The sequence below is a fragment of the Schistosoma haematobium genome, chromosome ZW, assembly GCF_000699445.3.
Source record: "Schistosoma haematobium chromosome ZW, whole genome shotgun sequence".
Classification (NCBI taxonomy): domain Eukaryota; kingdom Metazoa; phylum Platyhelminthes; class Trematoda; order Strigeidida; family Schistosomatidae; genus Schistosoma; species Schistosoma haematobium.
In genome coordinates, this window is record NC_067195.1 from 19,717,207 (window position 1) to 19,728,671 (window position 11,465).

Here is an 11,465-nt window from a genome sequence, read left to right on the forward strand (position 1 = left end):
TCTCACAACTCGCAGCTAAAGCAACATAAAGATAAACAATTGTCATAATAATTAATCGTGGAGATTAATTCCAACCAAAAAGCTTAACACTGTTAGATACGTAATATACTGGTAAAATAATGCATTATGGACAGGGAAAAAGCAGTCATTTTAGCGTGCCTCCCTCGTCTCATAATTTATGCATTTACAAGAGTAAGGATGTAAACCATCCTCTCCCATATCCTTTTATTTCATATCGTCTCCAGCTAAGAGCGGTTTATTGGGTAAAAGCAGTCTCACGACGATAAGAATCTGACCTAACAGGCGTCACTTTTTAAGTGAGTCGTTTTGTAACCTTGGAACTTCTCACACAGAAGTTACAACCCAGTATATAACATTTCACTTTGTTCTAAACTGAGCAGACTGAACGAAAACTAAAGAAATCACTCGTTATACGAACATACGGTTCAGTAACTGACTACAGGACTAATGATTCAGGACCAATATTATTAGTATGCGGCTACGCTGGTAAGGTCTTAAAACCGAGGTTTTACATGAAACTATACTGAACCCTCTGTTGTACCTCACATTCATCTAAGACCTCTCAGAAAACTTCAGTTCAATAATAATTAACTATCCACATGATATTAAACTTCGAAGAGCCGTCAGATGTGAAACGGATTTACAAGTGCCCCCAAATGACCTCATATTCCCGGACGAACAGACACAAAATAATGGTTTGAAACCAAAATGTTGAAAAACACAATTCCTAGATAAGGGAAAGCGTCAGGCTGATTAGTTTATATTTCAAATAACAAAACGGAACATTAGAGATAACTACTATGTAAGTGCAGCTGCTCCTCGCTCTGCCAAAGAGCAACTAGCTACGGTAATTCCTGAGCCCGTTCAGATGTAGTTCAAGACCTACATATGCCTACATCTGGAAAACCACAAAACCATGTTATTCTAAAAAGTGCTGCACTTCCGAATCATTTTCTAAACTGGTTAGAATGTTAAGTCTCGTAAACATTATCTGTAGAAGCGACAGGTCATCTGAAGCTGTACGTTTCGCGTCTGCCCAGAGGATACATTGTGTAGTATTGGAGCATTCAGAGTGGCTTGAGCGAATAGAGCTGAAAAAGAGAAAAACAAACGAACAGGCGAGTCGAAAACTCATCAAGCGCACACGGTTCATTAACGTTGAACATTAGCACGGCGGACAATAACCAGCAGCAACAAAAGCTTTAGGTGAAGGTAATCTGGAAGTCCATAATAGAGACAGGTAGTCTAACTCGCTATAGCAACTGATTTTACAGATGCGGGTTCAAACCTAAAATCGCTCGTTTTATTCTGGTTTGTTCTCTGAGGGTCGTTGGCCTGGTATAGTCTTACACGGTCAATGAATTTTAGAGTTACAGAGTGTTAAGGTAAGGAGTATTGCAGTTGAAGTAATGGCTTTTATTGGAAGTTAGAGACATGAAGCAGTAACGTTAGGAACCAGGTTTCGTGAGATTTGATGTTCGATTTTGGTGTCTTGTAGTCTCACGGTTAAGAGCTGCGTCCGATTGAATTTAGAGTTAATAGTTACGTTTCAAAAGATGTGAGGCTAGGTATTAGAATCTGTCGGGATTACAGATACGTAGTCAGATTTGCCTATGTTTACTACATGTAAGTTCATGGTTGGTATTCAAACTCTCATTCATCCGTGTTTCCATCATTTTGAGCTCTTACCCGAAAGTTGCTTCCTGATTGGTAAATTCGAAGTCTACCAGATCTGCTGAAGTTCGCGGGTATGGTGATCTTTTCAGTCGGTAATCAGTAAAAGTGATCCGTTTCACCAAGTATTTAATGGACAACAGGTCCCTATTCAAATGGTTCAAATATTTGTGGACGGAATAGAGGAAGCTTTCGCTTAACAGGCTTCCGTCTCCAGTAGCTGTGGATCACCAATACCTCCAGGCAGGAACCTAGGTTTACTAACGATAACAGAGGAAAAATAAATTGGTAAATCAGTAAGATATTATCCTTAGCCCTTAAGAATAGGTCAAGTTTCCTCTTAAAGGACTCCTGGGAAGTCGCTTGGACTAGCTCAGCCGGCAGCGAATTCCATCAACTGACAACTCTTAAGGAGTAGAAGTTGTGTCTGCAGTGGCGTGTCCGCAGTCCTTTCTGCCGTGTTGTGTCCCCAGTTTCTGAATACTATCCCTTAGATTTGTGTTGGAGCTAAACATAAGTAGGTGCTTAAGGGGTTATCCAGAAGTTTCAAGGATGCTGTAAGCCATTAAAAGGTCACCTCTAAGACGCCTATACCCTAATGAGTAAGGGTTTAGTGACTATGGGTGCTCTTCATGAGGCTTGAATTGGAGTCCTTGAACTAGTTTCGTGGCTCGCCGTTGGATACGCTCCAGAATGAGGGAGGAAATACTATGTTTCCGTATTCTAAGTGGGGACCAACAAAACTGTTGAAGATTATGTGGACAGATCTACCGTCAAGCTGGCCAAAAATGCGCTTCATTGTTACCAGTGCAAAGTATGATCGAAAGGAATTTTGTCACAATTAGCGTAAGACTTCAAATTGTGGGGTATCAGCACTCCTAAATATTTTTCAACTTGATACACGTCTAGAGGGGAGTTTCCTTAGTTGTGACTGTAGTCTGCAACATGTAATCGGTACTAAAGATATTTATTCCCCAGTGAGATGCAAAATGCTAACCATTGTTGTCAGTGTTCTATCCGGACGATGAATAGTTGAATGGTAACTGCTAGGATCTATTTATGGATTTTTATCATATATATTATCATTTCATGATTATTAAGTAGTTAGTTTTTATGAGTTTATATTCCTTTTATTATAAGTTTCCATTTGATCTTTTGACTACCATTGTACGGTGTAATATTCTTACGTTATTCCCAACTTATTGGTTACATTCACTCACATAGCCACTTTTTTCTGATCTTGTATAATTGGTATTTCCTATTTTATGGTGCGATGAAGTCTGATTTTCTTGTACATAAATTGCGTATGTTCGAAACACGTGATTCCTATAGTAGAAACTGTGTTCTGGACTCAAACAGGCAGGTATATATAGAAGGATCAACCAGGACTCAGCGTTAAATCTAGACTGCTCGCACAGGTTAACGCATCATTGGTCCAATTCAGTGCCAATTTTATTGGATCGTGTTTTAATCGGCAATTTATTCACGTGATAACTAAGAGTTCCAAAAGGCGCAACAGTCAGTTGTGGTCAAACGAAACTCCGTGGCTTCATTGCGGGATTTTACTTAAAGTAAACATTCTAAACTGTCGTTTGTCATCATATTACCAATATAAATCAAGGTTTCAGGCTTCTGTATCATTCATGACACCAGATTTATTTTAATTCAAGTACATCAAGTAGGTTGACTGTTAACTGTGGATTAAAAATAATTGTAAAGTGTTAGCGGGACATAGATTAGATTAAAGCATATTCTGTGCACAATTGTATTGGTGCACGCCGATTGGCTAGTTCTTATCCAATCAGCTTCAGTTGATACTCTGAGAAGACTCTAGAATCTTCTCATGTAGAAACTATAAATATACTAACGTTTCACTTATTGTGCTTCTGTGGTGTTTGAATGAACTAATGACTCCTTTGTACTTGTTGAATGCCAAACACAGTACATTCGTTCGAGCTTATCTAGTACTTCTTGATCCGATTACATTATTTCCGGGATTCTTAGTTCGTACTATAGTCCAAATACTTCTAATCATCACATCGGCGTCTCGATTGAGCCTGTGATGGAATTGTTGAATATACATTCAGATTTTGGTGCTTTTGAGGATTACTTCTAAGGGTTCGAAATCTGGGTTATGGCCAAGGGAGATGATTAGGATGTTAATATTGTAGCACATTTCCTCACATTCATCGGAAAAGAAGCATATAGCTTATTAAAAACTCTGGCTATGCCGGAAAAGCCCATTTTACTTCCTTATACAATTCTCAAGGATCTATCGCTAAGCTATGTTAAGTATACAATTTTCGAATGTGGTGAAGGAGGAAGATTTCGTACAATGATTCATGAGGAGTTAAAAAATTCCACCACATTACGTCATCCCAACCCAGTGCATATTCAAGGTTACGCAGATAATTCATTGAGGAGTTGTGATGCAGTTCAAGAAGATGGGCACAAGTTTGCTCAATGTTTGTCCTGTGGCAAGTTCCACTCTTTTAATTCATGTAAATTTCGTAATTCCAAGTACGTTAAATGTGGTGATATTGGACATATTCATTCAGTTTGTAGTACTACTGTTCATCTTGCTGCAACTAATATTAAGTCTTGTAATTATGATTCTATTAAGTCCAGTGTTCCTAATGATCATTTATTTTTATCAACGATTTCAAAAGACAGTGTAGAGTCATATAGCAGTTCAGAGTTAAGTGAAACTCATGTTTGCGAGACAACAGTTTCTAATCAATCACTGTTATCATTATTACTGTTATTAATATCACTATTGTTCCCCCGACACATTAGATATTCCTTTTATATCTTCTTATCCTTCTCAACATATTTAATTCCTGACTGTCCTTTGAAATTAATCGTGACTTTCATAGCATCATTCTTAATTATTATTGCACAAATATTTACACTAATATCCGGTTTCACTCTGTATACTATTACATAAATTTAAATGTATTCATCCGAGTGCATTAAAGGATTTTTATTTTATTTTTCTAAATTGTTGGTTTCCTTCTGAGGTTGATATTCATTACGCAATTATTATTCTTATCGTGGATGAAACTTTTCACTAGGTGTTCACTTCTTTTCTCTCTTCTTTCCCTCTGTAGTGTCAGTTACTATGGCAAGCCCATATACCTTATTCTAACTTCCGGACATCCTATTTTATTCATTTTACTTGAGCCATATTTTGACCTTGTCAATTATTCGCTTGTCAGTCTTGACTGTTTTTATATGAGCGTATATGTGTGTGCCCTTCTTATTCCATTAATCACATGTCTGTAGCTTTATTTTGTCTGACTATAAATATTGAGTAACGCTTTACTAAAATGGAGTTGGCTCCCCAGCCAACTTCCATACGTGTCATTTTTGCTTTGCTGTGCTTCATTCGCTTCATGTACGAAATATATATATTCTCAAGTCAATTCTCGTTATTCGACTTATTTAATTCCGTTATTGGATAACGCGATTCAAGTCGACGATGATATACGAGAATCAGCTATAGCAAACAAGCATACAATCATAAAATGGAGTCAGATCAACTGCCACTAAACCTCTAAATAAATATTCTTAAGATTACGAAGTTTGTAATTAAGACAATAACTTGTGTTACACTTAAATTAACTTCTCAGACCCGTTTTATCTTCACTATGCATATATGACTCATACATATCGATATTTCATTATCCTTTTCACTCAATTGAGACTTTCATCGCATCACTCCGAACTATGACTGCACAAACATTTATTCTAGCGTCATATCTTACTACGATAATAAGTTGCTTTTTCTTAATTATTTTTTGTTACTAATTTGAAGATATATACATAGTCGTTTGTTCTTGTTTTATGTTCATAAACACGCCAGTTAAACTGTTTACGTATTTCACGTCTCCTTTATTTCTATTCCCTTATTTTCTCCATTTCCTTCTTTAAACTCAATTCAATATTCTTCTCAATTACACAGACCCGATTTATTATTGTTATTGTTCTACTATTATTACTCTAAATTTTTTTTAATATGGCAAGTATAATGCTAACATTATTGAAAATTGTGTATTACTGCATTTTTTGAAGAAACCCGAAATGGTTTCTTCACAACACTTATGTACCCATAAGATGTTTGTGAATAATAATAATCAATTTGTCAGACTTCTCAGGTTATTGTACCAGATGTGGTTTTCCTAATGACTCACTTATTTCTGATGAAATTCCTTGCAAATCTGAGGAAAATATGTTTAGTGAACCTAGACATGATCGAAAACCTAGTGTAGTTTTGAAGGATGCTGATTTTTCTAATGATCCTTTACTCTGCAATCACATTCTTAGTAAATTTGAGGAAGCTATTTCAGAAGAGTTAAAGCTTGATGTTATATCAAATATTATTTGTCCTCATAATGCATTTTTTCTTATGGGACACTCGTTCAGTGCGAAGCACAAGTACTAAATGAGCTCGAGATCGATTACAATTCGGATGATTTCACATCAACTGCTGTTTATCCTTATTACAAAAACACTTCTAATGTTGACTCTAACCAATGTGAGAAATATGTCTCAAATGAAGCCACATCATTCATAAATTGGGGATATAAAGATCCAACATTATTTAGTGGGTGAGGGTAGCAGCGGTTTCAGCACACAACCGACATGCTGATTACACAATCCCAGGAAGCAGGTGAGTCTGTTCCGATTTCGGTCGTTAATTCCAAGCCCTGTTTTCCCAGTACTTATGCATAACCAGTTAGTAGTTTGCCCCATATTTCTTATGTCACTATACAAAACGACTTCAACAGTTCTTTCATGTTTTAGACTCACTTCTCCCAGAGTATCAGTATCATGCCAACCAAAAGGTTGAACAACTCTTTTTTCAAGATTAAATAACTATCTCTAGTTATTGGTAGTTAAACTCGCAACTTAAGTATCTACTCTTTAATAACATCGAGTTATAAGGAACATAAGAACTGATCTCTTACTACGAAGTCACAAGCCCCGAGTGGGATGGAACAACCCGAAAGCACATAAGGAGGTCACGTACTGGAACCTTATTGCACCGCACCAATCAAGGTAACGACCTGAAGTGACTTCATTATACTGTAAGCCTGAAGTTTCAAATAAAAGTCCTTGTTACAGAAAGATAAAATTTCTATACTTTTTCAAGCATATGTCTGAAAAAACCAATTAACCTCGGCAAACTAACGATATTGGTAGTACGATGACAGATAAGTGATTTTTCGTATGAGCAACGAGAAGGATTAACTGTTTAGCCTATATGACGCAAATCCGCAGCTTATAATTTGAACCACTGGGATGAATAAAGGTGTTTTAGCAAACTCGAATTCCTAGACATGAAACCTATAACTTCACTTTAATCGATGAAGAGTCTCACATACTTGGGTAAATTAACAAAAGTTGTAATGTTGTTTGGTTACTTAGAGCGTGTAGATTACCGAAGTAGGTGATCTGTGTTGAATGAGTGGGGAGCTACTCGAGTTAAACCAACCAGCTACCGTCGAAGTCCCACCTCATGGTTAGTACCTAACGTGGATTACCCTTTTGGTGTATTCAGATACTATTGCGGCTTCAATGACATTACAACACAAATGACGTCACTATAAACATATATTAGCAAGAGTGGATACAAGAAACGGTGTGGCTGCTACCTCACGGACGAGTCCATTGCGTGCAGCTAAAAAATACGCGTTGGTTGTCATTGGCCTTGACGAGTATAGGTGAACTGCTCTATATTCAATGACCCGCCTGCCGTAATGATTTGGCTAGAGCCCAGTGATATTTCACCGGCCTTACAGGCATATTATCCCTAGTTCTCAGATTAGAAAGAATATGGCTGATCTCGACGAACGCATAGAACATTGTCGGAGATCCGATGTCAGATGTTATTTCGTTTACTACTATGCTTTTCCAAAACGTAACAGGACTCTAGTTTTTTAAATTAATCCCAAACACGTATGAAAAGCTATTTTTTATCTCAAAACGTAGTGAATTTTTTTCATTTTTCGGTACATGGCATTTCAAATTCCTTGAAAGTTCATTGACCAGGTGCTGCCAGAACAGTTTTTCCATAGTTGCGTCACAGACAAGCATTGATTCCCATCGAGCCATACAGTAGCAGTAAGGTAATAATTTAGTTTTATATGAAAGAACATGAATAAGTCATATGACGTCATAAGGTTGCCAAACTGCTCATCAACTAACGATTCCCCTATAAGGTTCTATGTTTTTATTTTTGTTTTTGCGCTGTTGGCTGCTTTTCACCATTTTTTCCACTTTTGTGCTAGAAATGGACTAATAGTGAAGGTACTGGCTCTCCCATGGGTTGTATATATATATAATAACTCCCACTAAGCTGTAAATATAATCTTATCTTGTTAGATATATAAGCCAACAATTCATTATATTCCGGGAAACAAATCAGACTAATGTCCGAAAGGTACGCTCATGCGTAGCCTTCACCGGGGAATTAAGCAAATTTCCAAGAGTTCCTACTTCGGTGAAGTTTCAGGATTTAGATTGCCGATATTCTTACAAAGATAGCCAGTAGCAGAACTAAGTACTGCTGTATGCCGATTAAGACAACTTATGTACACCGGCTTCTTTATAATACGAGGAGTCACAAAGTGAAGATCAGTCAAGGAAACAAGAGTTGTGTGCATAAACATACATTTGCCCAGTTATATATATATATATATTCATTGCATTGCTTGACTAACTATTTGTTTACCCGGCTAGCAAACTCTTGGCGATTTCGTGGAGTTGGTTTCCTTTACTAATTAGGCGAAAACGAGTGTAATGTTTGCACAAAACGTGATTAGGTATCCAATGTCTGCATACTCCATTGAAAGTTTATATTCATATTGCTGTAAATGGTTTACAGTAGAATGTAATATATTTAACATGTATCACAGTTCTTTTTTGCGTAACAAGGGGATGGAACGAATAGCGGTGAAACTACGTCGGAAAATGCGCATACACGCACTACATACATGTTGTAACATGAGTGTCTCATGAACAACTTTCGATCGCTTACTCCTATCTATCGTTCGATGAACAAACGTATCAGAAACAAGCGGCTAGTATATATGCTTTATCTATGTTAATCATCATTGATATACGTAATAAACTTCTGAGTGCTACTAACTTTTTAGGTGAATAAAGGCTATTCCAGACTTATTACATGAACACATATTCAGAAATGAGGATGAAGAAAGGGGTGTTATTTAGAGTAGCAAACCACTAAGAGCGATAAACAGATAAAGACTCTGATCCTTGACGAAAGATCACAGATAAAAATCCAGAGTCAACGCTGTTCCCAATAATTAAACCGAATGGCATCAAACATTCATTCTTACCCATATATACTGAAATGAAGCACAGCAAAATCAGCTTAATGATAGTGAAAAGTAACTGCTGTGTGATTTGCAAGTAGTTTAGTAGCGCCGAATTTCACCAAGTAGTTGAATACACCAAGTTCAGTGTTGAAGTATTTGGTAACCGGTCTGAACGACTGATTGCGTAAATGCCGAACTGGTAATCGTTACACATTGATACTAACCAACATATGTTTCTCAGCCACACAGCAACACAAGACTGCACTGTACACTCTCCCTGCCGTAATGGCGTGTAAACAAGTTGATAGCCATTTAAATTAATTTATGTAAAACCGAAGAAAATTGACAATTTCAACGTCTTGTTATAAAGAAGCACAGTCATGATCAGTAAGAACAAGGCATTCTGACGATGTGGCTTCTTCGTTGCCACGAATTTAACTGACCACCTGTGTACTTATGTTTCCCGATGTTCCAAAGCATGAACGGATAAATTTACCATCCTGAGGTCCATTAAAAGGATGCAGATCTGTGAAGTCTAACATGTTATCCAATGTACGGATAACCAAGTCGATTATGTAGTTCCTTGTCCACCAATTTCTATATCAAAATAAATCTATGATGTTTATAGAGACAAAGAAATAGATCTTTGACATGTGTACGCGAAATATGACTACACCGCAAGTGTGGACATTGAAACGCTCACAAGCACATCGCGAATATCAAGTATTAACAACATACACTTTACCATTGTCATAGCAGTGGATGTACTCTCCTGCCATCGCTTCGTGTCTCATTCTCCTAACTCGTTTGTAATTTCTAGCTGCAATTTTAGCCACAAAAGCTATAGAGAAGAGAATCATCTCTTCTGAGACATTCGTTATGTGTTTATGAGCACTTTCCACACGATCGTTTGCTTGGTTGTTCAGGCTTGGTACATGCCGTTGACAACAGCCAGCTCATAATGACTTCCGGTCAATCCATTGGTCTCTTATGCAATCATAGGCTCGTATAATGTGGATTCTAAAGCACCCGTACGTTTGAGCAAATCTGAATTTAATGCATTATGTAAAGTGGAGCTTGCATGTCCGATAGCCTGGTTTATACAAGATGTTCCAAGCATTTGCGAACATCGGCATTTCGCGACTACAGAAAATAATCTATAAAGTTAGCTCTCACCTTCCTGAAAAATACTATTAGAACATGGAACGGACACAGTATTATGTTGGCATGACTGTGCGAAGACTGCACTTAGGAAATTTCAGTCGCTGCCGAATCCACAATAAAAGTGCGTGTACCATAAGTACCATACATTATGTCTTTGAAGTATCTTAGTAGGCTTAAGAAGTCTTTGCGTCGTTCTTGCCTGCAAAGGACATGCATAACAGTGTGCCTTTGCTAAATACTGTCAGCAACGACTAGCTATAACGGTGAAAGACTTCAAGATAAAGTTGTTATTATTCGTTACTTGGCCAACTTTGTTGGTCTGATAAGTTAAATCAATACATAACACCTCTAGATAGATAGCCATTTTTTACCTGCGACTGAAACAAATAAGAGATATGTTCCGATTTTATTCGAATAACACTGCTTCGGCGTTTGGCTGGACGCGCTGTAAATTCCCGTTGATATGTTTAATGTCCAAATCCACGTAATTAGAATGTGAGTTTAACAACCTGGATACAACTGTGACCATATTTTGGCAATATCTTCCTCGGTAAGCTACTTGTGGAACCTCCGAGTAACCAGATGCCCAATGATACGCGCTGGCGTATTACACAAAAAAGGTCTTAAATATAATCATTTACTCTATAATAACTGTCGTCTCGAAGGATCTACAAAAATATATCTTTTTGTGCAAGGATGGTTGTACACAATTTTGATGGAAGTGACATTTATCTCACCACTATGAAGACTAGAAATATTAAAATTGTTGTACTTACTAGGAATTCCCGGAACAGTGATTTAATTTGTTTATTCTGATCCGGACATCTCAGAGGACTTATCAGGCGAGTAGAAAAGCCAAGAAGGAATAAAATACCTGTGGCATACAGGTTTCCGCACCGAGTCATCGATTCTTGGAACCTCTTACCCGGATCAGTGGTGTCCGCACCTTTAGACGACTCATTCAAGGGAAGACAAGATACTCACAGAAGAATACTAGAGGGAATAACATAGTCCATAGGCCTTCTGTCCTTACTACACAAATCTGAATTTGATTTAAGCCAGACAGAACTAGATAAGCACAAACAAACGTATTCCACTTGGAATTTGTGATAAACGAGTAGTCAAGTGCAAAGGAATCATTAGTCTGTACAAATGCCGCACGAACCCAAAATCCAGACTGACAGTGGTAATATTTAGGCCTAAAGGATAAATTCATTTGGTATGAAGTATAAATACCGGGGGTCAAATAGTCTACGTCTGGAG